At 40.8% G+C, this 26,344-nt stretch overlaps 1 protein-coding gene, 1 non-coding gene and 1 pseudogene across 7 annotated transcripts in view; 1 reads left to right on the top strand and 2 right to left on the bottom strand.

Moving 5' to 3' along the window:
- Positions 1 to 26,344, top strand: part of Cecr2 (CECR2 histone acetyl-lysine reader) — a 106,571-nt gene that overhangs the window by 26,919 nt on the left and 53,308 nt on the right. The window lies entirely within an intron of this gene.
- On the bottom strand, positions 11,675 to 16,361 carry LOC126514806 (elongin-B-like; annotated as a pseudogene).
- On the bottom strand, positions 26,038 to 26,162 carry LOC126514931 (U6atac minor spliceosomal RNA). The gene has a single exon (XR_007595709.1). It is a non-coding gene; the product is annotated as a U6atac minor spliceosomal RNA (small nuclear RNA).

Below are 26,344 nucleotides of genomic sequence, written 5' to 3'. Positions count from 1 at the left end.
TCTGCCTCTGGGAAGTTGCTTCTGGGAAGTGACTTTTCTTCTTTATTTTAAACAGAAACTCATAAGTTCGAGCTTGCTTGCTTGCTTTCTTATTTGCTTTTTTGTTTGTTTATTTAATGCTCATTGGGGTTTTGTCTGCATGTATGTCTGTGTGAGATTGTCAGAGCCCCTAGAACTGGAGTTACAAATAGTTGTGAACTGCCATGTAGGTGCTGGGAATTAAACCCAGGTCCATTGCAAGAATATCCAGTGCTCTTAACTGTTGAGCCATCTAACCAACCCCATAACTTTTCTTCTTAAAGAGATTGTTTGTTATGGCAAGAGATGTTGTCAAATTTCTGTTCATGGCAGCTGAATCAATTCCCACAAGGATTGTATGCCAATTTACATATCCTGTATGGGGCAGTTTTTGTGTGTGCATGTATGTACACACATATTACTACAGGGGTGATGGTAATTTTCTTTAATGAGTTTATAATGGTCACAGGGAAACTTGACTCACATCATTCTGTGTTCAGTGATGCTTGCTTTCTAGAATACTGTTGTCTTTTTTTTAAATTGCCATATATTTTCCATAGGTTGGGTGTATTAAATTGACCCAACTTTCTTCAGTATGGTCCTATATGATAAAATGTATACAAACCATGTATTCACATTGGATTTTTTTTGTTTTTGTGTTATTTTGGATTAAACTAAGGGCCTTGTGTGTTCTAGGGAAGTGCTGTACCACTGACCTACATTCTTGGTCCTCACATTCTGGTGGTGGCCTTTAATTTCAGTACTCTTGTGAGGCTGAGGCAGGGAGCACTGAGTTCAAGGCCAGCCTGGTTTATAGAGTTTTAGGATAGCCAGGGCCACACAGAAACGTTGTTTTTCAAAAACAACAACAAAACATGTAGAAAATCTAGGATTGAAGATTCCTGAGAAACATTGCACACACACCTTTCTGCACCTGATCCCCCTAGCTTAGCTCCCTCAGCCCCCCCCTTCTGTGCCCACATGTCCTTTGTACTTCTTCCATCTGGCATGCTTTGTTTTCCTCCTAATTCTCCATGCTGGTCTATCAGCCAATTTATCTTCCATTGGCTCTTGTAGTTCATCACACTCAATTATCTCTGATCTTCTCCCACCTCCACCCACTGCACACATCCCAGTGCTCCAGCTCTCAGTCATGATTGATTGCCTTTCTTTTCTCCCTATCTTTCTCTTTGAGCTAGGCTTTTCATTCAGATAGGAACAGAGGAAGTGTTACAGTCCAAGCCTAAATTGTACTTTTTGCATCCTGACTGGTTTCTCAACTTGAACTACTGAACCAGTGAAAACAGCCAGTGGGGATGAAAAGAGAAATTTACATCATCCATCCCTGTGCTTTGGAGCTTTGGAGCCTTGCAGACTTTAAAAACAACTTACTATTAGGTTCTCAAGTGACTTTGGAAGTAATTACTGCTGTATAAATCAAATAGTTGTAGCTAACCACTGCCTGCTATTTTTATGTTTTGAATTATTTAGCATAATTACATTATTACATGCTGAAAAACAGATCAACTACCTTATTTGATTGAGTATAAGTTAATCTGTTTTTATGTTGTAGCGTTTGTTGCCCATGCTGTAAGTGGTGACAACTTAAAACTCTGGTTAGCATGACAGAATTGCTGATCTTAAATATTAGTGGTCATCACTGTGATCACTTTACTAACTTTCCAAGTCCATCATCTATTTCTGCTAAAAACAGATAAAAGAACTTAAAATCTGAGCGTCTGTCTAATCAGGCATAAGATGTACCTAACTTCATTTAGCTCTTATAACTTTGAATGCCCTATCATTTCTTTCATAGACCAGAAAACTGAAGTTAAAAACTGAATTGAATTCTTTTCTCTGGTCTTGGGTATTTGGTTTTGAGCTATTTCAAAGGAAGACCATGACATTTATGCTTCAAGACTATTGAGAGAATTACAAAAGATGTGTTAGTCAGGGTTTTCTTTTTAACAAATTTGGTATTTGTGGCAGTCAGAGAACAATTTCAGGAGATTCACCTTGTGGAAAATGGGGTCTCTCTTGTTTCTACCATGCAGAAATAGCTTGCCCTTCAGTCCCTAGGCGATTTTTCCCTCTCTTCCTCCTTTCTTGCTGTGAGAGTATGGGAATTATAGATGCATTTCACTACATCCAGCCCCCATTTCCCTTAGAACTTTTATGTGTATGATTGTTTAGCATGCATGTGTGTATCTGTACTATGGTGCCTACAGGAGTCAGAAGAAGGCATAGGATTCTCTGGGACTGTAGTCGTGTCGTGTCCTGTCCCATCGTCCATCCATCCCATCCGTCTACCCCCCCGCCTCCGCCTCCAAGACAAGGATTCTCTGTATATCAATCCTGACTGTCCTGGAGCTAACTCTAGGCCAGGCTGGCCTCGGACTCACAGAGATACGTCTGCCTCTGCCTCTTCTGGCCCCTGTAGGCAACTACACTCACACGCACAGACAGACATACACACAGACACACACTCACATGCTTAAAATAATAAATCTTTTTGTATTGGGGTGGGGGGTTCTAGACAGGGTTTCTCAGTGTATCTCTGGCTGTCCTGGAACTCACTCTGTAGCCCAGGCTGGCCTCTAACTCAAAGATCCACCTGCCTCTGCCTCCTCCCAGTGCTGGGATTAAAGGTGTGTGCCACGACCGCCTGGCTTTACAGGTGGTTGTAAACTGCCATATGGGGACTATGGTGCTGTGAATTGAACCCAGGTCCTCTAAAAGATCGGTAAGTGCTCTTAACCTCAGAGCCATGTAGCACAAATAATAAAACCCAGAACAGATATAGGAATTAAAGCTGAAGATAACAGAAGCAGAACAGTAAGCCACCAGAGAGACCTTTTACCAATGCTCAGACTGCCTATACTGTACTATGTCTCTACCTAATCTCAGACTCCACACTCCCGGTGAGTTCCTGTCTCTTATTGCCTCCCCAGTGCTGAAATTACAGATGTGGGCCACCACTGGCTAGCTAATTTCACCTCTTAAAAGTGGACATTTTAGGGGCTGGAGAGATGGCTCAGAGGTTAAGAGCATTGCTTGCTCTTCCAGAGGTCCTGAGTTCAATTCTCAGCAACCACATGGTGGCTCACAGCCATCTGTAATGAGGTCTGGTGCCCTCTTCTGGCCTGCAGGCATACACACAGACAGAATATTGTATACATAAATGAACATTTTTTAAAAAGTGGACATTTTATTGGTTTTAGTGTACTCTTAAATGTATATCCATCACCACAGTCAAATTTAAAGATATTTTCATCAACTATAAAATAAACTACAAAGTCTTTTAGCAGTCAGGCTGTACTTAAGTCCTTACCTATTCTGGAAACCCCTGATCTGGTGTGTCTTCGAAATTTTCTGAATGTACTTCTCCTATGAGTTGAATTATTCAAAATATACATCCTTGTGACTGACCTCTGTTGCTTTTAGTAGAGTATTTTGAATGCCTGTTCCTGTTTCAGCATGTGTTATAGCTTGCTTTCTGTTGCTGTGATTGACACCATGACCAAAAGCATCTTGAGAAGGAAAGGGTTCATTATTGAGGGAAGTCAGGACAGGAACTCTAGAAGGAACCTGGAGGCAGGAACAGAAGCAGAGACCACAGAGAAGTGCTACTGATTACTGCCTTGCTTAGCCTGTTTTCTATTACAACCCAGGGCCACTTGCCCATTTGTGGCACCACTAAGCATAGGCTCTACCCTCCCACATCAATCATTAATCAAGAAAATGCCCAACAAACTTGTCCACAGGCAGGTCTATTGAAGGCATATTCTTAGTCGAGATGTCTTCCCAGATGACCTTTGTGGTGGTTTGAACAAAAATGGCTCCGTAAGCGCATATATATGAGTGCTTGGTCCCTATTTGGTTGAACTGTTTGAAAAAGATTAGGAGGTCTGGTCTTGTGTGTGGCCTTCCAGGTTTCAAAAGTTCAGGCTATTTCCCATTTCTTTCTCTCTGTCTGGCACGTGTGATTCAGAGGGACACCCTCAGTTGCTACTCCAGTGCCATGCCTGCTTGGTTATTGTCATGCTGCCAGTATGGTCATGTACTCTAACCTTCTAGAATTGTGACCCCTCAAGTACTTTTTGTATGTTGCTTTGGACATCATGTCTCTTCACACAGCAATAGAAAAGTAACTAAAATAAGCCTAGTTTGTGTCAATGACAAAAACCTAGATCATTACAGTTTTTTTTTAAATACTTCACTTCTTTATTGCCAAATATATTCCATTTATGGATAAACTTAAATTTTGTTTAACCATTTATTAGTTGACAGACATTTGAATTGTATATACTTTTTGGCTGTTGTACATCATGCTCTGATTATTCCTGTTCAGACTTGTGTTGGGGGCATAACTTGAACATGTATCAGAGTGGAAAGTAATTAATTCATGAACTAATTTATTGAGACTATATCTCACTATGTAGCCCTTACTATCCTGGAATTAGCTATGTAGATCAGACTGGCCTCAAACGCACAGAAATCCAATTGTCTCTGCCTCTTGAGTGCTGGGTTTATAGGCCTGTGCTACCAGCCCAGCTGGGTGGAATTTCTTATTCCACATGGTGTAACACCAGTTTTAATTGTTCTTAATAAAAACCCAGAAGGGATATGGCTGGGCGAGAGAGGAGTATATGTTGGGAGGAGACAAGAGCTCTGCCATCTGTAGATGCAATCAGAGGATGTAGTCTGAAGCAGGATTGCCATTTTGGTCTGAGAATTTGATAGAGGGAAGAGGTCTCTCTGGTGGCTGGTTGCACTGCTTCTCTGATCTTTCAGCTTCACCTCTTACTTATCTGCCTCTGGGTTTTTATTAAAAACAATTAGACCCCCCCATACATTCTTTCTCCCATTCTCTCTTTATTCTTTCTCCTGGTCTAGAGATAGAATCTCTCTCTCATGTCCCCACTCCAAGACGACCTTTTGTGCACCCCTTCCCTCCATAAACATTAGATCTGTTGCATGGCCTGATCTTTTAGCCAGGGTCTGTCAAAGGTGGGAAAACTTCTGGGGGAAGTGGATTGTGCTTTTTGGCATGGGGGTGGTAAGCCCTGTGACTATGTATGACCAGGCCATGCGCAAGCTCCCGGATCACCACCATAGTACAGCCCAGGCCCTGATCTCTGTCTCCTTGATAGTGGTCAGGTGGCTGCATACATTTCTGCAGCTTTTTTTGTTACAGTGGAGTGCCTGGGAAGTCTTGGCATGGCGAAGGGTTGGAGACCCACACGCACAAGAAGCAGAACCTGTTGCACCCCTGTGTCACAGAATACCTAGTGTTTGTGCATTAGACATCTATCCAGGAGGCCAATAGGATCATCGAGTGTGAGGCCTGCCAGAAGACATTTGTGCTGCAACAGCTTCCCAGCAGGTTTATTCCCAGCAGCAGCAACCTGCTCCTCTTAGTGACAGACCTTACTTGTGACTGCAGTGCCTACTCTCCCATCCTCCAGGAGGCCACAGATGTCAAATATGAATGAATGAAAGAAAGAAAGAAAGAAAGAAAGAAAGAAAGAAAGAAAGAACGAACAGTAAGAATTTATATTACAACGTTTGTGTTTTACCTTTTGAGGAGTTGCCACATTTCCAAGATTGCTACACAATCTCACACTGCCACCACTGGGTGACTGGGGTTCCAGTCCCTTTACGTCCTCACCAACACCTGTTTTCAAGACTGTCCTTTTTAATTATTTGCTTGCTTTGGATTTTTGGGTCTAGGTCTTATATAACTTGGCCTGGCCTTGAACTTGTTAGGTAGCCAAGGCTGGCCCTCAACTCTGGTTGTCCTGCCCCCACCTTTCTAGTCCAGGGATGACAGGAGTGCTGAAATTACAGACATGCGATACCATGCCTAGTTTGTCATCCTGTAAGTAGCTTTCCGACTATTTACGTCAGCCTGCATGGCAGATATATTTTAGTGATATCTATAAATGTGCTATACTGACTTTTGGGTGAAATTTTGTAGACTGGTAAGCTAGAGGGTTAATTCTTTGAACTCAAGTAACATTGCTAGTGATGTGTGTGGAAGACTGGTTTGCTCTGTCTTAGGCATTGTTAGGAATTTGCTTCTTGGGAAGTGTGCTAGGGATCTGCTCTTCTGCCCTGGCCATGCTAAACACATTCTCTCTCCCTGAATTATACTGTTTACTGTTGTAATAGTCCATAAGTTTAAGAGGAATGCTTTATGTTTGTGTAATGCCCATCTTGAGTAAAGTATGTTTATCTTGAGTAAAGTATGCGTGGAGTAGTATTTTAATTTTGTATTTAATGCATGCATGTTAAGTTGTGTGTTGATTTGGTCGGGTAGGCTGTTAGAGTGACATCTCTTCCTCTCAGTGCATTTGGATAACTGAGTATCCAAATGTTGTCTATTACCGCCTGAAGGGACCACCTGATGAAGCCTCCAAAGGGTATAAAGTTGATTCTGTGATGAGAGTCCTGATCTGGGAAAAGCCTGGTGGGAAGAATTTAACATTTCTTAAGGGAGTAGTAATGGAAGTAAGTTGAAATAGTTTTCTGCTGTTTATGTGTTAGCTTGTACAGAATATTTCCAGAGTTCATTCTGAAGTGTTTGAAGAAACAAATGGCTATAATGTGCCAAGACTTCTGATATCTGATAGGGAAAAATAAAATGAAGAAATTCTTTGCTTATGAGGGTCAAGGGAAGCTTTATAACTTCATAAACAGACATAACTACTTCACTTGAGGAGATGTGTTTAAGATGAGAGAGTTCATGTCAATTTTAGAGAGACTGAGAATATTCAAGTGGAGTTGTTTGTATCTTGAGATCAGGTAGCACTATGTAACCTTGGCTGGTTCGGAACTTGCTGTATAGACTAAGCTGGCCTAAATTTTATAGAGATCTGCCCGCCTCTGTATCCTAAGTACTGTAATCAAAGGCTTGTACCAGCACTCCCAGTAGGGGAAAGATTTGAGGCAATACTTTATTAGAACTCTTTGTTAATTGTTTCTCTCTCTCTCTCTCTCTCTCTCTCTCTCTCTCTCTCTCTCTCTCTCTCTCTCTCTCTCTCTCTCTCTCTCTCTCTCGCTTTTGGGTTTTCGAGACAGGGTTTCTCTGTGGTTTTGGATCCTGTCCTGGAACTACCTCTGTAGACCAGGCTGGTCTCGAACTCACAGAGATCTGCCTGCCTCTGCCTCCCAAGTGCTGGGATTAAAGGCATGCGCCACCACCGCCTGGCCCTTGTTTTTTTCTTGTATTTTATATTTATTTATTTGTGTGTTGTGGGGGTCCTTTTCTCTGTATCTCCAAGTTGGAACCTTTTAGAAATGCCTCCTGATGAAGAGGCCATTTGGGCAGTTAGCAAGTGAGATACTTCACTGAACAGCCATTTTTATTTAATCCAAGCAGTTTCTTGACAGACCATACACATACATACATACATACATACATACATACATACATACATAACTTTTTTTTCTAGGAAAATTCACTAGATATTTTTACTTTCAAGACCTTCCAACTCAACTCCACCCTGTTAAGTAGTGATTTTTCTCCTGGTTTTTCCATTGTGCAGACTGCCTCTTTAGTGTTTATTATAGTTATAACTGATAGTTAATATAGTAATATAATAATAATAATATAACTGGTAGTTAATACAGCTGATGTTCTGGGTCAGCCACCATGCCTGGTTTGTTAAACCTAATTGTTTTATTACAGTCAAGTTAATTTGGCTCTCATAGAATTTCTTTGCACAAAAGTGTAACATAATATTTTTTACTACAGGAACATTATCTAGCCTAGCAAGTTGAAGAAACATAAATACTTGATCAGTTAATCTCTTTATGTTACTTGCTTGTTCTTGCCTTTGACATATTTTAATGAACTGACTTGAACTGACTTTTTCTCTCTCTCTTTTTTTGGTCTTTGATCAATTGCTGAAACTGCAATAGTCTTTTTGACCTACTCTTTGGGTAACACTTTTTTCCCCCCCAGTAGAGATGTTCATTGTGTATTGATTGAATTTGTCACCAATGCTTTGGAAACCCATACCAGGTTTTGGTTAGGAAGAGATTGTATTTAACCTTAAAGGAAGAGGAGCAAAATCAAGGGTCCCCTATGGGTACTCCTAAAATTTTCAAATTATTTTATGACAGTTGTTTTCTTAAGTTGAGTAAGATTTGAGCCCTTGTGTCTCTGACTCTCAGGTCAGTGTCTTTAGGTATGAAGTAGAGAGAAAAGGAATTTGTATTTTTTACATTATTCCTAGTTGAGCAATGCTTTTTTAAGCTTAGAGTGAAGGCAGGAAAGTAGAAAGTTTCTCCTTTAAAAATGAAAGCTTAGGAAGGACCAGATGCTAAGTCCTTCCTTAGGTCTGTGTAGGTCTGGCTACATAGGGCTTCTTCAGTCTTTTCTTGAGGTTTTCTGATCAGATGTTGTGTGACAAGTGATGATCTCTTTGCCATTCTGCACCACCCCCTCCTAAATTAGATACATTCCCCCTCTGCTTCCAGACGTCTCCATCTCTTGGTCTCTTGACAGAGCAATCATTTATCAAGTTGTTTCACAAGTTGTCCGGAGGGGGCCCTGGGAACTTGAGTTTGTTTCGTCCCTTTGTTGGTGCTCCACAGGATCTTCCAGCTCAGTCTCCAGCCAACTGCTGAGAGTTGCTGGACTCCAGGAGCAAACGTTAAAGGGGCCGCCTTTCATCTTACTGCTGCTTCAACCTTCATCCTAGATTGCAGCTTATTGGGATTCTGATCACTCTGTATTGGCATATATACTCTTCACGTGGGTGCAAAAATTAGATTTTTGTTTTCCTTAGCAAGTCTCTCTTTTCATATCCAGTCATTGACTATTTTGAGTTACACATACTACTTACTCTCCTTGTGGATGGCTGAGTGTGTTTGTGTGTGACTGCTTGTTCATTTTCTATTTTCCCTTCATTCTTGCCCTCTTTCATCTCTTACTGGCAGCAAATCATCATAGATGTATAAAAGTAGATTCTCTTGCTTTTTATAAGCTGTATTATTTTTTGATACATTTTTAACTTAACAAGGTGTCTGTCTTTGATGTTGCACTGTACATAAGTAAACTTTCCTAAGTAGTATAAAGATTTAAAAATAAATTTTGTCAAGCCTTAAGGAATAAGATAAATATTATTATTTGTTATTTGAAGCTAAATAAGTTTTTCTAAGTGTCTGAGAGGGCAAAGACTCTTACACCTAAGGATGTTATATGAAGAATGTTAACCAGGTTTTTTGACCATGAGTTTGAAAGACTCATGTTGCATATTGTAATTTAATAGTTTGGAATAACATTCAAGTTACAGGTTAATAGGTATTGAATAAAGATATAATGTCAATGAGGCTTTTTTTCTGTGATCCTAGAATATTTTCTACAATAATTTATAATAAAACTTTTAAACAATAGGCTGGAGAGCTAACTCTGGGTTAGAAGCACTGGCTACTCTTTAAGGGGGCCTGAATTCAAATCCCAGCATCCACATGGTGGTTCACAATCATCTAACTCTGGTTTCAGGGAATCTGATGCCATATTCTGACCTCCATGGAATCCTTCACACAGATAATATAAATACATACATGCATACCTACATTCATACATGTGTACGCACGCATACAAATACAAATTATTTTTATAAAATTAAAAATTAACAGGAAAGTTGAAAGAATTGGTATATTCATGATATTGTTTTTTTAAGTGCCTCTTTAGAAATGCAATGAAGTATGCTTTACCCAATAGACTGTTTTATAGTTCTGATTAATAAAGTATGCTTTACCCAATAGACTGTTTTATAGTTCTGATTCTGAAATGAATCTGTTTCATCAAAAGTACATCTGAGTCGGAATACTCGGTATGGAGAATCATAAAGTTAAGTAAGGACAGCGACTTCTGTTTTCATCAGATGTTTTAGCTTGAAAATATTTAAATAGGGACTAGAGAGATTGCTCAGTGGTTAATAAAAGTACAGGCTGTTAAATTCCCAGCACCCACATGGTGGCTCACAACCATCTGTAATTCCAGTTAATAGACCTCTTCTGGCCTTCAGGGGAGTTCTTATGATTTGATTCCTATATTCAAACTATCTTTTAATTTAACCAATTTAAAAAAAAATTAAGATTTATTTTATTGGCTAGGCAGTGGTAGCTCATGCCTTTAATCCCAGCACTCAGGAAGGCAGAGGCAGGTGGATCTTTGAGTTAGAGGCCAGCCTGGGCTACAGAGTGAGTTCCAGGACAGCCAGAGATACACTGAGAAACCCTGTCTAGAACCCCCCACCCCAATACAAAAAGATTTATTATTTTAAGCATGTGAGTGTGTGTCTGTGTGTATGTCTGTCTGTGCATGTGAGTGTAGTTGCCCACAGGGGCCAGAAGAGGGTCTTGGATCCTCTGGTGCTTGTGAACAGCCCTATATGGGTGCTGGGAACCAGACAGAGTCCACTACAAGAATGGCATGATGTGACATGTGATTTTAGCCACAGAACCATCACTCTAGTCATCCTTAATTTTTTTTTCTCCCACTGTGTAAGGTATATGCTTTTAATCCAGCACTCTGGCAGAAGTCAAACTCAAAGCCAATCTGGTCTACATACAAGGTTCCAAGGCTACATAATGAGACCCCGTCTAAAACAATTAATTAAATGCAACACATTTAAAAATCATATTTTAATTACTTTGTGTGTTGTGTGAAGGGGAACTCTCATTGTCACAATGTGCATATGGAAGTTAGAGGACAGCTTGGCGGAACTGATTCTTTCCACCATGTGGGTCCCGGGGGTTTCAGTCCATCTGTCTATCTGTCATGGTACTGAGTATTGAACCTAGGGTTTTGCAGTTGTGAGGCTAACTTATTCTCTGAGCAATATCTTCAGCAAATTACTAACATTTAGTATGAAAATGGGCCCTCAATGTTTGCCCATAAGACATTTTTTTTTTCCTTTTCTTTTTTTACTTTTTTTGGTTTCTCCAGACAGGGTTTCTCTGTAACAGTCCTGAATGTCTGGAACTCAGCCCTGTAGACCAGTCTGGCCTCAGACTACACCTGTCTTTGCCTTCCAAGTACTGGAATTAAAGACGTGCACCCCCACCACACGGCTCAAGATTTATTGTTTTAGCTAAATACATTAGTTCTTAGTTATTGTTCACAGTAAAACTTAACAAAATTATATTTCCCAAGGAAAATAGTTTCCTTATTAGCAGTACTATTCAAATATCGTTATCTCTTAAGTTCTTTGATATTAGGCTGAGGAAACAAGCAGGATCTTGTTAATTTTAAAAGTTTAGTAGTTAGCTGCCAATTTTGATCTAGCCCCCTCAGTGCTGGAGTTATAGGCCCAAGCCAGAATGCCTGGCTAGTAGGGTTTTTGTTATTCATTTATTGGGTCTACAGACTTTATTTGTAGATTCAGAAGTTGAAGTAGGACAAATAGTCTGCCCCTTGCTCAACAGGCTGGCCTGGGACTGGGTTTTCAGTCTTAGTGTTCTGTTTGACCTGTAGGACCTGAGTCACGGAGACTGCAACGCAGGATAGCTTTGTAAGCTTGAGTGAGCAAGTAGAGCCTATAATGTAAGAAGAGGGAAGAGAGAAAGTCAGCAGCCAGATGGACAGCCAATCCTCTTTATTGAGGGAATTGGCCTCTGGGGGGAGGAGTTGGGGCCCTCACGGCACAGCTTGTTCATTGGCACTGCCTCCAGAATCCTGTGGCTTCATCACATCTGGACACTTAGGAGGGCTGGAGAAGGGCTCTATGCTCAGTGCTCCAAAGGCATCAGCTGCTCGGAAGGCCAGGCTCACTGTGGCTGGGGCCTGTGGCCCTGCTGTCTGGCTAGTAAAACCATACTACCCTAGATAGAGTTTTTCTGTCATCAAGGAGCTGGTCATCCTTGTACAGCTGCTGCTCATCGGACGGCCTTGTGAGGATGCTCTCTCAGTGCTGCACTTCAGCTCAAACTCGGTACTTGACTCCTGGGTATCTGTGAAGATGGTGGTCTTGTGGTGCCAGATCATGAGAAGCTTGTCCTGAGAAAAGTTAAGATAGTCATGAAAACCCAATGTTGAAGGATTTCCTAAATACACTTGTTGAAAAATAGCACCTTTTCTTTCTTTCTTTCTTTCTTTCTTTCTTTCTTTCTTTCTTTCTTTCTTTCTTTCTTTCTTTCTTTCTTTCTTTCTTTCTTNGAAAACCCAATGTTGAAGGATTTCCTAAATACACTTGTTGAAAAATAGCACCTTTTCTTTCTTTCTTTCTTTCTTTCTTTCTTTCTTTCTTTCTTTCTTTCTTTCTTTCTTTCTTTCTTTCTTTCTTTCTTTCTTAAAAAAAGACGGGTTGATTTCTCTGCATATCTGTCCTGGAACTCATTCTGTAGACCAGGCTGGCCTTGACCACTCAGAGATCTATCTGCTTCTGCATCCCAAGTGCTAGATTAAAGGTATATATTGCTATGACCATCATCCTTGTTTTTTGTTTTATCTATCTATCTATCTATCTATCTATCTATCTATCTATCTATCTATCTATCTTGTATATAATATCCTGTGTACATGTATGCCTGCAGGCCAGAAGAGGGCAACAGACCTCATTACAGATGGTTGTGAGCCACCATGTAATTGCTGGGAATTGAACTCAGGACCTTTGGAAGAGCAGGTAATGCTCTTAACCACTGAGCCATCTCTCTAACCCCCCAACATCCTTGTTTAATGGCACAAAATCTTTAAAGAAAAGAACAAAGGTGTCTCAGAAGGTAGGTCTCTTTAGCTCACACAAAATTTAACTGATGAGGTTTTATGTAAGGTCTATCCTTATACTTTCTATGACATATCAAGCTATTGTCTGGTCTTGATCTGCTGACAGACTTTTCTGCAGATCTGGCTGTTACCTGTAAAATGGAGCTTTCCTTATAAGAAATGAGAGTTGAAATATGGATATCAAAGAGAAAGCAAGAAAAAGCAGACAATTTTGGTTTTAGTAGACTAAAGACAGACTTATCAAGAAGATAAGTAACTTACTACCCTTCCAAATACTTCTCAACAAGACAGTCCCATAAACATTACAGATACACTTTGTCTGCTAGACTATAGACTAAATGGCCAAAGAACTTAGAACTCTGTGCCTCAATTATGGTTTTGTTTTTTCTTCCTCCTTCCTGACTTGACTTGGTCTCACTATGTAGCACTGACTGTCTGGAACTAGTTCTGTAGACCAGGCTGGCTTTCAGCTCACAGAGATCCACCTGTCTCTGCTTTCGAGTGCTAGGATTAAAGGCATGCACCACCATCACCACCTCCCAGCTGATGATTGTGTTTCTAATCTATAACTTAGAGGATTTCAGGACTTGCTAGTATGTTAAAAGGATGCTGGTCAAGGTAGCAAGTATTGCCTGTTCATCATCTGAAGCACATGGGAAGGGTGTTTAGATCTTTGCCCTTTGCTACAGTCAAGAAAATGAATGAGGAATAATGCTGGAAGACTCTAGTACCTTAGTGTATTCTGGTGATAATCTTATAAATAGAACCACTTAATCTTATTTTAGTTTAGTCAGTAATGTTGTTTTGCAGTATGCCAATTAGAGACCAGTCACCATTATTTACATAGAACAATGCATCATTTATTCATCATTTATTCTTTTGAAAGCTTCTTTTAAAAAGCTCCAGAATACTCACCAGTTGCTAATGGTTTCCTTCCTTTAGAAGGCACAAATGTAGTTGTCTCCCCCTCCCCCTCCTCCTCCTTCTCCTCCCCCCCCCCTTTTTTTGAGGGCTATTATGAGAGGATAAGTTAACTGGAGGTCTCCCTCCTAGATCTTTGGATTTTTCTGGCTTTATAGATGATGTATTTGTAGATTGAAGACTTTTATGTGAAACAAGACTAAGATATAATTATTTGGTTGAAATTCTTTGTGAAACAACTCCAGAGATGTGATTGACATGACGAACTTGCTGTAAGAATTTTGTGGCTAATAAAATTCCCTGAGAAGGTCATACCAAGAAAAAAAATAGCTTGGTGTTGTGGTCCATGCCTGCAATTCCAGCAGAGGATCACCCACTGCACATTTCAGGCAAGACTGGAACGCTTTAACAAAAACAAAACAAAAGGCCTGGGGGAGTTACCTCAGTGATTGGTGTCTGCTGCAATTCCATCCACAGAAGGCAGAGGCAGCATCGAAGAATAAAAGAGAGGGCCTCAGGAAGATTCCTGATACCAATTTAAACCTTTTTCCACATTTGTGCCCACCCCACTGCCCACAAAACACCACACATACATGCAAAAAAAACACCACCATACACAGTCTTCCAATCTCCTCCAGAAACTGCATGTATGCACAAATCCCCACAAAACCATACAATTCCCCTACAAAAACCATGAAAAGAAGAAAAACAATGTTTTAAGTAAGGAAGGAGGTGTGACAAGGTCTATAGAGCTTATTTCAGCAAATGCTACTTCATAAGCAAACTCATCACATTAAATTCAAGAGACTAATTGTAAGACTAAAAGTAAGGTTTGTTTTATTTTCTATTCAGAAGATTCTGACAGGACTGAGAATAACACCACCCCGCAATCCTCCAAATCACGAAACTTTTATGTACGATTTCAGAATTTGTTTCTGCTGAACTTACTGTGACACTGATGAGGGCAACTTATTCGTAGGGCTGGGGAAATGGGTCAGCAAGTAAGAACGATTGCTGCTCTTGGAGAAGACCCGAGTTCTCTCCCCACCATCTATACTCGTGACTGCAGCTCCAGGGAATCTGTTGCCACTGGCCCTTGAGGGCACCTGCACTCACATGCACATACAGATCCATAATTAAAAAGAAAATCTTTGGGGAAAAAAGATTGCTAGCTTTCATCTGCAGTATTCTGATCCAGCAGGAGGCTTGGGAGTTGCATTTTAAATAGGAGATGGGTGATTTGGTCCATAGACTACTTATTGAAAAAATAATTTATCAGAAACATTTTCAGGCTTTTAGAATGTGCTTCTGAAAAAGAAGGAAATCAAAATAAGCCATCAAAAAAAAATAGGTGGTCTCAAGGCCTGGTACCAACATCATCAGATGCTTTTGGTCAAAAATGTCAACTCCCCAGCCAGTGGGTGGTGGTGCACTTTAATCCCAGCACTTGGGAGGCAGAGGCAGGCTGATCTCTGAGTTTGAGGCCAGCCTGGTCTAGAGCAAGTTCCTAGACAGACAGAGCTACACAGAGAAACCCTGTCTTGGGGGCTAGAGAGATGGCTCAGAGGTTAAGAGCATTGCCTGCTCTTCCAAAGGTCCTGAGTTCAATCCCCAGCAACCACATGGTGGCTTGCAACCATCTGTAATGGGGTCTGGTGCCCACTCCTGGCCTGCAGGCAGACACACAGACAGAATATTGTATGCATAATAAATAAATAAATAAATAAATACAGACAAACAAATTAATATTAAAAAAAAGAAGCCCTGTCTTAAAAAACAAACAAACCAACCCAAAAAAAAAAACCACTAAAAATGAACAAAATTTTTAAAATAAAAAAGGGCGTCCGTTTGTGGTAAGTGTATAACTGATCTCAGTACCGGAGTTCATGGTCATCTTAATAGTTAATAAGTTCAAGGTCATCCTGAGAGTCCCTCTTTTAAGCTTCTTTCTGGCAGTAAGTTAAAAAATGAATTAATGATGTAATCTGAGACTATAACATTTAATAAAGCCAGCATTCTAATTACTGCAGATCAGGAGCTAAAACAGAATTCTCATAGTAGCACACTTCACAGTGTTTTCTCATAAAACCAACACGTATCTTGGTGTTTGAATGCTTTTTTGTTGTTCACAAACAGTGTTTGGTTTTTCCAGACAGGGTTTCTCTGTGTAACAGGCTCTGACTGTCTTGGACCAGGTTGGTCTTGAACTCAAAGAGCTCCACCGGCCTTTGCCTTCTGAATGCTGACATTAAAGATGTGTACCACTATGCCCTGCATGTAACATTTTTATTATGGAAATGTTATTTGCAAAAGTCTATGGAAGTTCTCAAAGGTAGAGAAAATGTCTCCATTCTTGTCTCCATCAAAGAAAGCATAGGAAAGTGAGGATTTTGGGGGAGTTCATCATAGCAGAGGTAGCTCTCAAATAACAGGTGGGGAGTAGGCTTCACTAGAGAGCTTGCTGCTTGACTTGCAACAAACTTTAATGGGGGATTGTTTATGAGTGGGACGAGGTGGAGAATTTCCGGAAGGGGTTGTGACTTCTTTCCAGAACAGTATTTATTTCCCTTTTCTGTACAAGTACCTTAAGCAAGCCTCTCAAGATTTCCTGGCACAAAACCTTGGTGGTCATTGCAATGGCATAATGTCCTGCGGTAGTAAAGTTCTGTAATTGTGTCATCCTTTAGTTACTTAAGTTTGCCCTTTCCCCTTATGGTTATCTAGTTCGTGGCTTCTTAAACTTTTTCCACTTAGGACTGCTTTATATGACCTGGATAGATAAATACACAAAATAGGTATAGAAACCAAACATTTACTGATTATAAACATAAAAATATATTATAAAGCAGTGCTTTGTTCTTAATATTTTACCTTTTATTAAGCACAAAATCAAATTTGTATACTAATGAAATTGTTCGGCTAGCTTATTTTTACTTAATGCAATTAACTTTTGGCTGGCTCTGCAGGATGGTGAATATCTTTTACCGTACTCATGGTTTGCCCAGCATTTCAATTTTCCTGCCAAAATCAACCAAACTTTGTTTTATCCTGGATCTCACTCTGTAGACCAGGCTGGCCTCGAACTCAGAGAGATCTGCCTGCTTCTGCCTCCCAAGTACTGGGATTAAAGGCGTGCGCCACCATGTCCTGCTTCAAACAGCAACTCCCCCCCCCCCCCCCCCCCCCATGGTTTCTCTGTGTAATGGTCCTAGCTGTATTCGAACTAGCTCTTGTAGACCATTAAACAGCAATTTTTAAAATCAAGCATTTTGACAGAGTGCAATCCAGAAGCTATACTAATTTGGCACTTAATGTTCTGAGGAATAATGGATGAAAATTACCGAAAACAACGGTAATTAAATCATGTTAGACAGGTGTTGTACTACAGAGCTATTACGATCCCACCCTTGTTGGTTAGTTTTTGTCAACTTGACACAAACTTAGACTTATCTGGGAAGTGGAATTGCCTTCATCAGATGAACGCCTGTGAGCATTTCACTGAGGACATTTTCTTCATTGCTGTTTGGTGTGGGGGAGCCCAGCCTAGTGTGGGTGGTGACACCTTTGGTCTAGTGGTACAGCGTATAGAAAAGAAAACCGAGTAAGTTATGGAAAGCAAGGCAGTGAGCAGTGTTTCTCCGTGACCTCTGTATAGGTTTTTTTTTTTTTTTGGTTTTCCGAGACAGGGTTTCTCTGTGGCTTTGGAGCCTGTCCTGGAACTAGCTCTGTAGACCAGGCTGGTCTCGAACTCACAGAGATCCGCCTGCCTCTGCCTCCCTAGTGCTGGGATTAAAGGCTTGCGCTACCATCGCCCGGCTATAGGTTCTTATCTTACCCTGCTTAAGTACCTTATTTTTTGAAACAGGATCTCACACTGGGACTTGGGGCTGACTTGATTAAGCTAGACAGGCTGGGTGGTAAGCCCCAGCCAGGTTCCTCCTGTCTCCTTCTATAGCACTGGCATTGGAGCCACCGTGCATGTCTTTATACCCAGGTGCTGGAAAGTAGATCGTCCTCGTCTTGGCAAACATTTTGTTTGTTTTTCGAGATAGGGTTTCTCTGTGTTTCTTTGGAGCCTGTCCTGGAACTCGCTCTGTAGATCAGGCTCGCCTTGACTTCACAGAGATCCGCCTGCCTCTGCTTCCCGAGTTCTTGGAATCTTAACTTGGGTCTTCCATGCTTATATGGCAAGCACATAATTATAGAAGGAGACAGGAGGAAATAGGAAAAAGATAGCATAATTTTTCTAAAGGTCCCTGTAGCAAGTAAGCTGACTAATATTAGAGAAATAATTCCCATCACAAGCATTAAACCAGAATGTGTGATTGACAAAACACAAGCAGGAATGCTTCTTGGTGCCTCTGCTCCAAACTGATTTCCTCCTTGTTTACGGCCCCTTCTGAGTAGATGCTCGGCTGAGTAGATGTGGGGCTGAGGCTTTAGCCTCTTGGTCTCACTGTTGTGCCTAGGGCCATTGGCTACTTGTCATACTCAGAACCTTCCGCACCATTATGCCCAATATTGTGACAGCAAAGTGGCCATTGGAAACTTTGGTGTGCTGGGCAATAGCAAGTACCAGTGATGCACTACAGTTGCTCACAAGTCTCAGAAAGGGAGGCTGGGTAGGTATCAAGAAATTACTAGTCCTGCTGTCAGGTGGCTTTTGTCTGCAGAAATAAAAATCTGACTTCCACTCTCAGCATTTAAATGGTAGAAAGAGAAAACCAACCCCCAAAAGTTGTCCTCTGACCTCCACATGAATAAATAATAAATAAATGCAAAAATGGGCTATTACTGTTGTATATCCCCGAAGAACAATCCTGAGTTTCTTGGTCCTCTTTAAAAAAAAAAAAAACTTTATGTGTATGGATAACGCATATACTTGAATGTATACATATGTATGTATCATGTATGTGCCTGGTGCCTTTTCTGAAATGTTGTTAGGTCCTCTGGAACTGGAGTTCCAGATGGTTATTAGGTGCTCTGTGGGTGCTGGGACCCTAACCCAGGCCTTCTGCAAGTACTCTTAACCACCAAACCATCTTTGCAGCCCCACATTTTTGACCCTCTTAAGAAGCTAGCCATGGACTGTTTACAGTAGACAATTTTCGGTGTGATGACCTAAAAAGTTTTTACTCATTGTGCTCAAGGCAGTGAACGAAGTGAAATATTCTCCACCTTCAACACTCTGAAAGATGAGTGCACTGACATTCTCCTGTGCTTTCCGAAATATCCTAGTGTTTATGGAGACATAAACTTGCTTAAGAATTTTGTGCTCAGGTTTCCATGCATGCTGAGTGGATTACTTCTTACTCAAGAGTCTACAGGGGGAGACAGTTGCACTGAGTGTGTTGAACTCCTTACCAGGGAAGTGCCACTCCAAGCAAATTCTATGAATGCCTCAAGACAGCATCAGGCCTATTAGAAAGTGGACTTGCTATAGGCAAAAGCAACAAGGAGAAGCTTGAGTTGAGAGAGATTTTCTTGCAGCCTCCTGTGCTGACACTAAAGTTACTCTTTCTTTCTTGGTCTTTTGAAATGGAACTCACTCTGTAGATCAGGCTGGCCTCTCAAGTGCTGGTGTTAAAGATGTGTACCACCATGTTCCCTCCCCCACTTGATATCACAATGTATTTAGATCATACTCGCTACCACCCCTCCTACTCCTAATCCTTCCAAATTCACTTCTCACTTCCCTTTTTAAAGTTTGCATTCATAGCCCACCCAAATCTAATTTGTGCTGCTTATAGCCCCAGTTGTGTGCTACCCCCTGGAGTGTGGTCAGTTACTTAAGGAAAACTGCTTTCTCCTATATTGGGCGGGGATCATGAGGAGGTGACCACACATTCATGAATTGTAGTAGTTTTGCCATGTTCCAAAGACATTTGTTTGGCTTTGGTCCCTCACTGCCACGTGTTGCCTCCTCCAACCCCCTTTTTTGTCTCTTACAGTCTTTGTGAGAGGCTCTTAGCAATGTTTTTTGTTGTTTGTTTTCGAGACATAGTTTCTCTGTGCATCTTTGACCATCCTGGAACTTGCTCTGCCTCGAACTCACAGAGATCACCTCCCTTTGCCTCTTGTGTGGTGGGGTTAAGGGTGTGTACCACCACTGCCTGTCAGGCTCTTACGATCTGTACATACCCCCTTCCATTATAGTTCTGGAGCCTTATGTGGTGGTTGAGCTATTTGTGGCTGAAGAAGAATTTTCTTACTAGGAAGTCAGGTCATTACTGTTGATGGTTGTGATATGCTCTGAATGTAATTTATTTTCTCTTAGAATGTAATTTATTTTTTCTTTAGTAAGTACCACTCCAGATGTGATCCCAGCACTCAGGAGACAGGAGCTAGTTAAGAGTTCAAAGCCATCCTGCTCTACATAGTGAGTTCTAGGCTAGCCGGGGCTAAGTAGTGAGACCCTGTCTCATAAATAAATAAAGGCGGATATAATGGCTCAAGCGGGTAAAGAAGTTGTTGCCTCATATCCATGCTTGTGCCATGACATTTACACCATGGCACATATGATTGATAGGTAGAGAGAGATATGTATGTAATTTTAAAAGCTAATGAAGTTTTTGTTATTTTTATTCTTTTAGTAAATATCACTTGAGGTCTGTCTGCTCAGCAATTTTGAAAAACCACCAGGATGAACTGACACATAGTTACCATTGTTAGAACTATTTTGGCTTACAGTTTTGGTACTTCATTGTTTGTTTGTATATTTATTGCTGTGCTGGGGGGGGGGCTCTGGACAAACAAATCCCATGTACACATTTGGAAGTCAAAGAACAACTTTTGAGAGTTGGTTCTCTCCTTCTGTGGGTTCTGGGGTTGCCGGATTGCATAATTAAGATTATGAGGAGGCCTTTTTTGCTTGGATGTTGTGTTGGGTATGAAAATTAGAGCCTTTGTTTGCAAGCTTTTGTTAGTGTTTATACATTTAATGTGTGATTCAAGGCATTTTTTTCTTTATTGAGTGTGGCTGAGAGAAGCCAAAAAAAAAAAAATTGGGATAAACTTTAATACCTTCATTGAACGCTCATTAAGTGTTCATACTGACTTGGGGAAACTCCTTTATCTGGTTCCCTACAAAAATCACACCTGTTTGTACCCCTCCCTCCCCTCCCCGTTGCTTCCAAATTCTCATTCTAGTGTTTTCTCCTGTTATGCTTGATTTCAGATAACAAAATCTAGCCCTCAGCTTTGTAGGTTGAAAGTTGTAGCAGTGTCCATAGGCCTCAGTGTCAGAATAAAATTTTATAGGTCACCTTTCATGAACTTAATGTCCACAGCTGCCATACAGCACACACCAGGTTCTTAACACCAAGATCCACCAGCTAACCGAGTCTGGAGGGAATAATTTTTCCTTGAGCGGATGAAATATTTGTCCCCCACAACAAAGTATCATCAGTGTTTCTCCCCAAGGGCAAAGTTGGATGAACACTAGCAAGTTCTTTATCTTGAGGTTTTGCGCTAATGATAGCATGAAGTCTATCCCCTTTGGATTCTGATGATCTTTTTCAAAGAGAACTCATACTATAGGGGTTAATTAAGTTTAATGTTCTATCTCTGTAACAAGATTCTAAGATAACCTAACTTAAAAGGAGAAAGCTTATTTTGACCAATGGTTTAAAAACTATTGTTATTTGACCCTGTTTATTTGAGCTTATGGTGTCATGATAAATCACATAAGAACACCTATTTGGGAACTGCACCACATGGCAGCTGGGAAGTAAAGAGAATCAAGAAGGGGGTTAGGTTTCAATATTTCCTTTTATGAGTATGGTTGTAATGATCTCGTTACTTTCTTTCCAGTAGTCCTCAACTTCTTAAGGTTCTCCACTCACTACCTCCTCATGGGTGTAGTCATACCTGCTTTCTTTTCAGCTTATTTCTTCTCTTTGGAGTTCAGTCTTTGGCTGAGACTTAAATCATTCATCAGTCTTTTAGAAAGACTGCTTCCTAATGGCTAGTTTATTTCATTTATTTAGCTTGGGGATCATTTGTTACCACTTGCTTCATGGAGGCACTAGTCAGTATCAAGTATTTAAGCACAGGCTAATTAAAAAAAACCTCATTCTCAGATGTTGTATATAGTTTTCACTGAGTGCCTTGTTGAGGTTCACTTGCTGACTTGTGAGAGTTTCCAAGAGCCTGTGTTCATCTTTTCCTCAGAATTGAAGATACTTACTGCCTGTCTCCTTCAGGATTCCTTGCTACATAGGTGGTAGGTAGTAGGGAGTTCTCCTTCTTTGTCTTTTTAGATTTATTTATTTGTGTGTGTGTGTGTGTGTGTGTGTGTGTGTGTGTGTGTGTGTGGCATGCGCAGGTGTTCGTGCCTGGAGACCAGAAGGGGATATCTGGCCTTCACATGCATGCCTTTATCACTCTTCATCTTTTTCTCTAAGCCAGACACTCTGGAAGCCAACAAACATCAAAAATCTTTATGTACCCCACACCCCAAAACCCATTGGGTTACAAGTTGTGTGGCCAAATGGGACACATTTACATGAGTGCAGGGATCAAAGAGTGCGTAGCAAGCACTCTTACCCATGGAACCACTTCTAGCCCTTAAGTATTTGTTGATCAAGATTACAATTTATTTAGAAAATTTAGTTTTTTAACTGTTAAACTTAATTGTAAAATGCTGTTGACTTTGCTTCTGAGATGTTGTCTCCCTTTCATCTCATGGTTCCCACTTCCACTCTCATTCTTTCAGCATCTACCCATCCATCCACCCATCCACATCTCCCCCTGCTATCCAAATTCAAGTCTTTGGTTCCTTACCGGATTGTTTCCAAGTCATGACCTGGTTGAGGACAGAGAACACATCTGTTTCTAAAGCCTGGAGCTGTCATTTGAAGTAACTTTCAGAAGTAGTTCTCTCATAGTCTTCTGCTTTAACTTTAAATTTTATGCAAATATCTAATTAAGAATACCTTTCCAGCAGCAAAGACCAACAGTAAAAACAAAACTGACAGTAAAACTGTTGACAGGTTTTGCCATTTTTATCTGCTGGTTTCGTGCATCCTGCCTGTGGTTGGTGGAACCCAGCTGCTGCTGCACATGCCCTTGACCTCCGTCGTGGAATCTAGACAACCCATCCTAGTGTCTGGTAGCAGAAGCTGGGTATGGCTAGCCTAGGAACACGTTTTTCCAGATTTCTTTTCTGCATGGCTATGCTTGTCTGGTCCATGCACTGATCTCTTAGAACTTGGCCAGAGGAAGCTTTCTGGCCTCAGGAAGTTGTGTGCAGTTTCAGGAATCTGCTCCTCCCTGCTCTCCTTCTCCCTTCTCCTCCCTTTGCAACTGTATCACACATTTACAGAAAGTCACATACTAGGTTTGTTTTTTGATATAATTGATATTTTCCAGTGAAAATAGTATTAGAGTTGCATCAGCCTGGAGTGGAGGAGCTATTTTAGATCCATTCTAAAATAGTTGAGAAAAAATTATTACAGCCAAACAGACCTATAGCTTTTGGAAGCACACAGGATAAACTGCTTGGCCAACTAAAAGTGTTTGTAGCTGGTTTCAGTACCCGAGCATTATAGGCACTCTATCTGATTTATACTTTACAGTCTAAATTGGCTTGGCACATGCCTTTGGGATTAAATTAATTTATACCAAGTGAGAAAGCATCAGCTGTCAAAGTCAGAGGTGCCTTCTGGAGATCAGTGTGCTTTATTTTCTCCCAGTATTCTGAGCTTACACTCCAGGCATTCTCTCTTGGACAGCAGCTGGGAGAGCTCTTCAAGCTGCCTGCTGTGCATCCCTTTTGTGCAGAAGTGGATCTGTTCCCATACAGAAGCAAATCTGACTCAGATTCTACACTGTTCTTAGTCCTATGCACATTAGAAGGATCTTAGGTATTAAACAAATGCAACAAACAATATATTCCTTAAGTGTTTTTGTTTACGCAAAGCATTAATGTGATTGATTGCCAATTATGCAAATCTGTGATCTTTATCCATAGTTGGGAATAGAAATTTTTTCTCTGCTACCTCTTTTAGTAAGATTAAAGAAAATTTGTACAAAGAACAGGAACATAGCATACAAGAGAAAATATCAGTGTTGTTTAAAAGAAAGAAAGTTAAGAGTATGACAGGTTATGCTAATGAACTAGTAATATCCTGTCATTAGAGTATCTATAGTCACAAATGTGTTTGTTAAGCAGTTAGGACGTTAAAAATAAACAAGAATACTTTTCTGTGATATGTGCCAAGTTCCTCTTTGTGTTCACTTCCATTGCTCAGGAGTGTGGGCTGTCCCATTCTCTGCCTGAGCTCTTCCCCAGTAACCACTGCTTGGTGGAAAGGTTTGTTCTCCAGAGCAGGGAAAGTGTGGAGAGGGCATTGGTCAGACTTTTCACTAATGAGCTGTTACGCCAGCTGCAAGAGCCGCAAATCTTGTTACTCTCTTCACCTACTCCCTGAAGCTTTGGCGCGGCTGGGAACAAGGTTCCCCTCTCTCTGCCGGTCTGCTGCTTTTTCTGCTCTTTCCCTTCCCTTCCTCTTCTGGCTCTGAGCATCTTGGCAGAGGTCAGATTTCGGTGCTCACAGTTCATTGCACACAGTGAAAGGGAGTTGTAAAAGAGTAGAAGAGAAAGTGAGAAAAGAAAAAAAAAAGTTGGGGTGGAGATTTTTTAGGAGGCTCTTTTGCTGCCTCAGTCTTAAAACAGCTTACAACAGCTCTAGGTTGAAACCTTGAATAATAAAGCTTTGAATAACCTGGATTTCCAAGTACCTGGATTTCCAAGTAGTTCTTTGCAGGAAGCTTTATTAGAGCATGGACATAGTGGACTGTGAGTTAAAAGAGAGTTTCAGTTTCTATTCAGAAACTTGTAAATTTTGAAGAAGATGATAGTCTTCTCTCTTTAGTGTTTGCTCAGATTGTCATTGTAAGGAAGATGGTGTATAGTATTCATAATATGTATTAGGAACCATACTGCTCCATCTTATCACAGAGTCCTTGGAGATAGACACCTTTTTAATATGTATAATTTATTAATTTGTATTTTATATTGCATTGGTGTTTTGTCTGCATGTATGTCTGTATGAGGATGTTGGATTCCTTGGAACAGGAGCTACAGACGGTTGTAGCTACCATGTGGGTTCTGAGGTTTGAACCCAGTTTCTCTGGAAGAGCAGCTCTTAACCATCTATTTAGTCCCTAGACACCTTTACAATGGACAACTCAGTTTACTCCCAATAGAAAAAAAAATATTTTAAATTGTGGCAACAAATTTTAAAGTTGGACAATTAAAGTGATCATTTCCCCATTGCCCATTTTTAAAAATTTTTATTTTAATAATATATACAACCTGTATGTCTATCTGTGTGAGGGTGCTGGATCCTGGAGTTACAGATAGTTGTAAGCTGCCATTTGAGTGCGGGGAATTGAATCCCTGTCCTCTGGAAGAGCAGTTAGTGCTCTTAACTGCCGAGTCATCTCTTCAACATCCCCTACCCCCAAACTACTTTTTACTACAGTTCAGTAGTACCTTGCTACTAGCCGCTTGGGTGCACATTTTAGTAGCACAAAGTGTATTCACACTGAAATACATCTCTAGAACTTTTTTATTTTCTGTGTCTAATGTGGAAAAGGTTAACCAAGCTGATTCTTTTGTTCAGCAGGATTAAAATGGCTTCTATTCTTTTTGTTGTTGCTGTTTTCTCCTACAATAGTCTTACTATACATTTCACCACACAGTGAGATAAAGGCATGTTTCACTGTCTTGTCTTTGGTTCATTTATTGATACAAACTGCTGGGACTCACCATTACCTATACGAGAAGGATAAAGGCGCTATTTTAAAATTTCTGGGAGGTGACGGTATCAGTGTGTATCTCTGGCTTTGCCTGTCTCTTCCTCCCGTGTGTGCACTGATGAACCTAACCTTAATAACTCTTAACCTAAAATTCTCTGGGAAAAGGCCTTCTAGAAGTGTGTCTTAAAAGGGCCCAAGTAGCCCCAGCTGCTGTGTAGGGCCTCTTCTGAGTCCATAACTGTACCTCAGGCAGGGCTTGTGTTGATGTCTGTGACCCATGTTGCTACCAAAGGCCACACGGATGCCTGGGGTCTAAGCCCCAGCCTGTAACTATGTTGGTGACCGAGGGCTATCCTGCCTCCAGGACCCTGGTGTCACCTGGGCTGGGCTGCTTCTGAGGCCATGTCTGTGTCTCTGGCCTTACAGCAGGCAGGGTCTGAATTGATGTCTGTGGTTCTTGCTACCTACCACCAAGGCCCAAGTGAGTGAAGAGGTGTTGGAAAAAGACCAAAAGAGTTGGGTTTTTTTTGTTGTTTGTCTCCCCCCCCACTGTAATTTTTTTCTTTAAAAAAAAAAAAAAAGAAAAAAAAAAACCCCAGTGGTTAGATGTCACGAAGTAGGTGGCATGCCTTAACCGTATGTGTGTTGTTAGGCCCAAGGGCCTCTTCCATCCTTGTCAAGGGGAGTGCTAACTTTCTCTCTTTTTATACAACATCCAATGTAATATTTTTCGTGGTGGCGGGCGGGGGGTTCTCTTGGAAGGATATGGAGGGACTGGGATTGGGGTGCATGATATGAAGTTCCCAAAGAATCAATAAAAAATTATGTTATTAAAGGGGATTGAGTAGGGCTGTTGATATATATATTTCAGTGGTGAGTGCTTGTTTATAATATTGA

Source organism: Alexandromys fortis, unplaced genomic scaffold (genome assembly GCF_014885135.2).
Source record: "Alexandromys fortis isolate MF-2015 unplaced genomic scaffold, M_Fortis_MF-2015_v1.1 scaffold_150, whole genome shotgun sequence".
In the NCBI taxonomy this organism is placed as follows: Eukaryota; Metazoa; Chordata; class Mammalia; order Rodentia; family Cricetidae; genus Alexandromys; species Alexandromys fortis.
This window is presented reverse-complemented; position numbering and strand designations above follow the sequence as displayed.